Source organism: Cryptomeria japonica, chromosome 1, assembly GCF_030272615.1.
Source record: "Cryptomeria japonica chromosome 1, Sugi_1.0, whole genome shotgun sequence".
Lineage (NCBI taxonomy): Eukaryota > Viridiplantae > Streptophyta > Pinopsida > Cupressales > Cupressaceae > Cryptomeria > Cryptomeria japonica.
The window spans coordinates 278,948,131-278,956,644 of NC_081405.1; positions in this window are offsets into that span (position 1 = coordinate 278,948,131).

An 8,514-nucleotide genomic window follows, 5' to 3' on the forward strand; every position below is an offset into this window, starting at 1 on the left:
CAAACCAACCTAAATGAGATGGTTGATCATGCCCCCAATCTCTGAGACAAAGATTTATATCATCATTGTACTTTGGTGCCTCTGATATCATGCAAATTTGGTTTTCATCTGTGTGAGTGTTCTGATATTGGTCATCTTGATCAAGTTTTTCTTGTGAATCATTGTTTGCTATATCTCCTAAGCTAATGGCATGAATAGTGTAGTCGTATGAGACCTTTGTGTAGATAGATGTATTGTCTTGGGTACCTGATGTGGTAGCTTTCCCCTTGTCATGCTTAACAAAAGCATCCTTAAAAATCGTATGATTTGTGTTTACCGAGGTTTTATCGATATCAATTATGATGTCCCCTTGGTCTATCATATCTTGGACCAAGTTTTTCAATTTGTAGCAACTTGCCATTTTGTGACCTTTAGTCCTATGATAATCATAGAAATCATTATCATTCCACCATGTGGGTTTGAAAGGACCTGGTTCATACACTCTTACCTCAGGTAAAGTGATCATGTTTGTTTATATTAACTTTTTGAGCACTGATTCAATAGGTTCTCCTAGAGGTATGTAATTTCTTCTTGGAGCATTTACCCTGGGGTATCTTGTGTTCATGTTTTGTGTAGTATTTACATTTGTTGAGGTTGTGTTATTCCCTATATGTGGATTAGATGACATACTCATTCCCAAAGATAAAATGGGTTGAGTTCTGTTTATTGTTCTGGTGTCTACAATACCATCATTGGTCACATTTTTGTTTTTCGACCAAAACTTAGATTTGTCATTGTTGTTGGTATTGCCATACTTAATAAGACCTTGTTCTACTAGTCCCTTCTCACATTTGAGATCTTTTTCTATGATTTGTTTGAATGTGGTTAAACATTGCATTTGTATCGGATATTTAATCTTATGAATCAAATTTTCTAAAAACATATCCACTTGCTCTATTTTTGGGATAACTGCCTTGCACCTCCTATAGAGAGCCCTCCATCGTTGTATGAAGGATGCAAATGTTTCATTCTCATATTGTTTAGTGGCACATAAATCCATCAAAGTAACCCGGCATCAATGTTGTGTGAGAATTTTGCAATAAATTGTTTAGCTAATTCTCCCCATGATGTGATGGTTGGTGGTAAATGTGAAAACCACTCTAAAGCTAGTCCTCCTAGACTTTTAGGAAATAGTCTCACTAGATAAGTATCTTCCGAGGCAACCTCTATACATGTCGTAAAACATTCTCTGATATGATCTCTAGGATCACCCTTCCCTCGATATCTATCAAATTTTGGTGTTTCAAAATGTTGTGGGGAAGGCCGCATGTATAATGTGTGATCGAATGGATAAGGACGTAAGTCCTACATTGTGTAGCTTTTCTTGTCATTACCAGTTTGCATGGTCATCATTTGTTGTTGTAAATTCTATATTTGTTGTGTCAGAATATCTATTTGTGTCAAAGGTATACCTTGTGTTTGTGTATCTCCCACAAAAGGATTTGTGGTTGCATAACTAGGAGGTTGTTGGAAGGTACCAAGATTATAACCTTGTGTGTTGTATGTTCCACTAGGTACTATGAAATTGCTGATATGCAAACCCATGTTTGGTTGAGTTATACTTGTTGTATTGGCATGACCTAGATTTGCCTCTTGATAACTATATGTGGATCCCATAGAATAGGAAACTGGAGGTTGGGTTGCACTTGTTGCTTGTGTTTGAATAGGTGCTGAGACACTTGATATTATTAGTATGCTCTGTGATGGTATACTAGCATTGATCATTGAGGATAACACACATGTTTGAAAGTTTGCATTTGTGTTGACATTTGTCTGGATAGGTATGTTTTGAGGAAAACAGGAGGTCATTTCTTGTATTTGTGTCAAGGGTGGTGTTTGACTTCTATCTTGACCTAAAGGTTTTCCTAGTGGTAAAATCTTTGTGACATCAAAATCCTCAGGTAGTTTTTTCCCATTTTGTATTGACAATGAAAGATACTTGTCCCTATCGCTATGTATAAGTGTATCTAAGATCATGAGGACATGCAAGTCTTGTTAAGCAGACTTAATTTCTTCCTTTGTCAAATGTTGTTGTAATTTGTTTATGGTGGAAACTATTTGTGTACCTGAGTGTTGACCTATTGACATGTCTAAATTCCAAGTAGGGTTTACAAACTATGTGTTGTTTGGGTCCATTATTCCTTTCACTTTCTGCGACCTTGTGACGGGCATCTAAAATTGTTTATATGAGGGTGTTTCTATGCAAGATGATGAATTAACCCTAGACTATAGACATAAATGCAAGGTCTGCAAGACTATACTAGACTCTCTATTGAGGATTTTGGCATGAAACCTTTTGAGCATTCCTAGATTTCTCTAATGCAAGTCTTTCCATTTGTTGACAAAGTTGTTCAGCCTTAATCTCTCTATCAATTATATGAGAAATCCTAGACTCAATGTTTATCTCATTTATGACTCCTATATATTGAGGTGCACTTCTTCTTAAATCCCAAGCTAAGTTAGCAAGATGATCAATGATTTCTCATTGACCGCCATTTGGAACTAAATTGGGTTGCTCGAAGGGGAGCAAATCGTCACCTGGGAGACCCATGAAGGCACATGCTATTAACCTAAAACTGACTATGGACTTAGACATATATGAGGTCTAGATGAAGACATATATGATAATGTAGGACTATGTAACTAATATGGATGATAATGCAAAAGACTTAGGACACTAATGAGGACATGATTGGGACTATGCAAAAGATGTAGGACAAAAATGAGGACGTAAGTGGGACTATGCAAAAGACGTAGGATGATAATGAGGACATAAGTGGGACTATGCAAAGACGTAGGATGATAATGAGGATGTAAGTGGGACTATGTAAAAGACGTAGGAAAAAAATTAGGATGTAAGTGGGACTATGCAAAAGATGTAGGATGATAATGAGGATGTAAGTAGAACTATGTAAGAAACTACCTAGGGTCACAAGTATGTAAGGACTCTTGAATTTTGGTTTCAAAATGGACTTTGTTTTCTATAGCTTCGTGTGTAGGATAATGTTTTGTAGTTTTCCAAATCTGAGAACAATTGTTGGTAGGTATGTATAGCTGACTGACTCAATTTTCATACAATCTCAGAAAATTCAGAGATACGTGGGAAAGGGCCTGAAATAGCCCAAGGGATTGACTCAATACTGGTCTAGAACATCGATACATAAAAAAGCACAGAATAAAATCTTAGGCTTGATAGTGGAAACCATTCAAGTGAGGCCCTTACAATAAAATACCGAGACAAAATGAATAGATAGAGAGTTTGGCAGCACTGGCTCCACTCCATGACACACACTTCTCGGGCATGCTAGTCTCTCTTACCCCAAAGATCCAAAGATCTTATAGCCAAGGAATTCCTATATCATAGTGTAAGGTACATGAAGGGCATCTATGGGGTATGATCCGCACTCCCAGAATCACTGAATGTAGGGTTTTTTGGCAATTAAATTGGTTCTTAGTATTAGGTTTTGAGGGGTCCCAATCCAATGATGGATTCTCATAGCAAGTCACTTAAGACTTTAGTTGAGCTTATCGGTGCAGGGAAGGCCCCCACATACATCGAATTCACTCAACACTCTAGCCGCTTGACCAATATATTTATATAGCAGCTTGAAAAACCCGCTCGAGAGTACGCTGGGAGAGATGATATCCCCAACGCATCCCAATTCAAAGCACCTCTATGGGGTGATGAAATCCCTAGTCAAAGATACCCCTCACTACATAGAATAAAAGAAAATTTGGATGTCATTGTCACCTTCCATCTTTCTCCCAAGAGCCCAATGGCGGGTAGAAAGTCAGTTAGTGCAACAGTAGGTCCACCCCAGACACAATAAAAAGTTCTTTACCTTAAGAAAATGAAAAAATGATTTAATCTAATGTAGCCTAATTCACGTTCATTTTATAGCCCAAATTTAGGTGTTAGATATGCATGTGCATGTCCATTTTAAACACCAAATCCAAGTATGAAGGCATACATGTCAATTTTAACCATTTGTTGATTTTAAGCACCAAAAACCAAGTGTGAGATGCATGCATGTCAATTTTTGACCATGTTCATTTTAAGCACCAATCAACGAAGTGTGAGATTATCCATGCATATCCATTTTAGCCCATGCTCATTTTAAGCACTGATCAAGGAAGTGTGAGATTATCCATGCGTGTCAATTTTAGCCCATGTTAATTTTAAGCACCAACAATGAAATGTGAGATTATCCATGCATGTCCATTTTAACTGTTGTTGATTTTAAGCACTAAAAATGAAGTGTGAAGTGTGCATACAAAAATACTATTCTAATCCTCTCTGTGAATCCACCACAAGCTAGAAAGAGAAGATTAGTAGTACAATCAAACTAATAGAAAATAGAAACTCAAAACTTGACAAAGGTGAATGTGTAATATTACTTGTGCATTTGCATGATACTTATAGACCGAATGTGTGAATCTGACAGAGTGAATGCATAAACCTGAAAAATTGAATGTGTGACGATATCTAGTCGATTGCATGATAGAAGGAAGACAACAACAAAAATTCAAAACTAAAAAAAAATAATAGAAAGCTAAACCCGATCAGGAACCTGCGAAACCAATTATGAAGCCCTAGCATAATCCCTCATCATCCATTCAATATTGATTAGATCATATTTAACTGTATAAGAAAGAACTAGGCTATTATATCTATGTAAGGCCAGTTTTTCTTCCGAATCCTATATCAATTTTTTTGCGTGGAGGACCTTTTGATAGCATTTGGCTTCTCTTCTTTGTTGTTTCATCCTTCTTACACCCGAAATCCTAAATTGTACTTTTCTTGTCATAAACTGTATTAATCAAATCATAAAATAAAATCAAGTTGATCGCGAATTAACCAAATTTGACGCACAATTAAATAGAACAATTAACAGATGGAAGAAAAAAATAAACAACAAAGCTTCCTATGAATGCGTGATGCAGAAAAGGTGATTGCGCGATTTGGACAGGGCGATTGCATGACCCTATCAGAACGAATGTGTGACCCCGAAGGGCCGAATGCGTGATGTTGTCTATGTGATTGCGTGACAATGAATTCTCGATTGTGTGATGGAAAAATTATTTCTCAAAATTCATGCAACCTACAAAAAAAAATGGAGAATCCACACAATCTACAAAAATCACACAGAAAAAAATATAAAATTGTTGTTAGTTAACGTCGGGTTCACCAAAATGTCATACATGTAATATTCATCTTATTCAAAACAAGTAATCAATTAGAAGCAAAAGGGAAATCACGAATCCCTCCTAACCAAAGAATTTAACAAATAAGACAATGGAATAACGCAACCAAGCAAATAGGAATTAAAATAATCAAATGAAATCAAAACTCCCTATCTCAAGATCGCATATTGCTTCCATTCCTCTTCTCCCCTTTGTGGTATGATGGTTCTTAGATATTGTGTTGGTAACCTGCAAGTGACACAAAGATTCAAAGTTCGTGATTGTTGAAAATGGAGATTGGATGCTCAATTTATAGAAAATTGGAGAAGATTGATTGAAAGGTGGAACTTAGGTGAACTCAAATAAAAATTGATAGTTGAACTGCTGATTATAGGAGTGAAACTCAATAGATTGAATAGATTAATTGAGTTAACTGATTGAGAAAAAACTAATTGAAGAAAGAAAAAGAATGATTGGTGGAAATAAAGAAGATGACAAAGAAAGCTTAATTTAGAAAAAGATAACTAAAAGATGGAAATAGAGATTGGAGAGATAAATGATTTAATTAATTAATTAATTTAGCATGTGCTTGCATTAAGATTTAGATTTTCAATTTAAACTTTGCATGAGATTTTAATTCAAATAATTGAATTTATTTTAATTCAATTTAGCATTTGAATATATTTAGAACTTGACTTTGATTTTCAATTTGATTTTTGAAATCATGCACATTTATTTGAATTTGGAGGAATTAGAAGTGTAGACACCTAAAATTGTCATGTCTAATTAAATAAATATTTTATTTATTTAATTATCGAAGCTTAATTCATCTATTAATTAAATAAATCTTTATTTATCTAATTAATTCATTTGTCCTCTTCTAGCCTTATTTCTCATTTAAATAAATACATTTATTTATTTAAATTATCCTTTTCCTAAATTAAATAAATATCTTATTTATTTAATTATCCCACTTCTTAATTAAATAAATCTTTATTTATTTAATTAATTCATTAACCTTTTCTACCCATGACACATGTCATTCATCTCTTAATTCCTACACTACCTACCCATTTCATTATTTTATTATTTCTTTTATCTACCCTCTAATCCTAGCTGACCTCCTTTTTACACCTCTCAATCTTATTCCTCCATTTCTTATAGTGTCTTCTATTTGATCCTCCTACCCTCTGCACCAATTGGTATCAAAACGTAGGAGGATCTTAGCCAAACACCTAAGGAATCTTACCCACACCCACACAACTCATTCCTCAAGACCTCTCATTGGTTAAACACATCACCTCTGATCCCCTACTCTCCACATACTAGAATAACACCCCCAACATGCTGTCTCAGTATTTTAGGACAGTCAAAAGCATAAATGACAATATTTGTTGACCAAACAACTCATAAAACTCTCTCCCTTTGGTTTCACACATTCCCAATGTACTCAAGACACTCACACATCCCCTTAGGCTCTATCCATTTCCATACATACTCCACTGAACCATTAAACACAACTTTGAAACTAAATAAACAAAATATACCTTCTTGTTGTCCCTCTTGATAGACCTATACTCAAAGATCTATAACTTTTGAACAAAACATTATTTACTCAATCCCTTCGATGAGATTCTTCCAAACTTAACCCTCAACAACATATCCAAAATTTAAGAAGATCCAACGGTTCAGTGATGAGATATTGCCCTTGCAATAGGACTATTGTAGTCACACCCCAAATCACTCAAATAGTCATTAAATGACCTTTTAAACATTATTACATCATTTATTCATCATATTTATCTATTCTACCCTCAAAACCTAATTTTAGCCTTTTTAGGCCTATTTTGCCAATTTTGACAATTTTACATCTTTTCATCTTTTCATTACATTGATTGGCACTAATGGCCCATTTACATTTAAAAATGAGCTCATAGGTCTCATTAGCTTCCTCCAATGCCCTGTATCATCATATGGCCCCTTGAACTCACTGTGCTCAGGGTGCTCCTGCACCAAACTCTTTGTATTTCAGAATGGTCAAATTTAGTGCCGGTAACAAAGAATCAATCTATCCTATATAGTCTTTATTGTCCTGTCAAAGAATTAATCTTTCTCCTTATTCACTCTTTCCTTAATAGTCTCCTCATTTATTTTATCCACAGTTTGAATGTTAGAAGAGATGAATTTGGACAAAGTGTCCAATTTACCTATAGATCCATCAATATGATCAACTTTACTGCTGGTGAAATCATTTGCAAAATTGGTAAAGTATCATCAATGGCCTTAAATGCTAAGGCATTGCATTTTGTAATCCTCTTTATTGAATCTAAAAGTACATCTGTAATATTTTCTGGTCTAATATCCATAGTAGAAGTGCTAGGATCTGCAATAAATTTCTTTTCTTCTCCGGATATTTTTCCAATTTCCTTAACCACTTCTTCTGTCTTGTCCAATTTTTCTTCCTTCTTATCTTTATTTTCAACCTTACTTTTTGTCTGGCTTTTTGCCTGTTCAAATATATTCTGCTCATGTCATGTTTCTTTTCCAGTTTCTACTTCTACCGGTATTTTAGTGTTAAGCTAAGAGTCAACAGTGTTGACCGATGACTCAGAGACCTCAATATTTGTAGCTTCAGCTTTCTTTACCTTTGCAGTTTGCTTATCCAATACAATATTAAAATCCTGAGTGTCCATATTCATGGTAAAAAGAATATCTGACTCTAGATTAATGTCATCTTTTGTTACTTCCTCTACCTTATCTTCTTTAGGCTGACTATTTGTTTGTGTCGGTGCCTCTGAAATTATAGGAGGGGTGTCCTATGTCGGTGGTGGTAAGTTCTCCTTAACCATGATATTAGGTACACTGCCAATCTTGCCTTTACCCTTATCTGTCTTCTGATACACTTTAGTGAATAAATCATCAATTTTCTATTTTTCTTTTTTGTCTTTCTTCTCCTTCTCAACAAAAAATATATCCCATTTATCCATTGTTTCATCTGCAATTTCTTTCACTCTACTGGCCACAAGACTAACTTGTCAGTGACCACTCACAAAAATAGTTCTATTGGCTTCAGATATAAGGTCATCAATTTCCTTCTTGGAATTAATAAGATACACAGCTAATAGAGCTTCTACCTTCAATTTCTTGTCTAACTCCATAACAAACATTCTCTTTGTTTCAAGTCTTAAGTACAAATCATTAGGTAGAACATCTACAACCTCAATAAGGAGCTTCTTGTATATATCTAGATATAAAATAATACTTTCCTCTATAGTACCCTTATCTGAATCC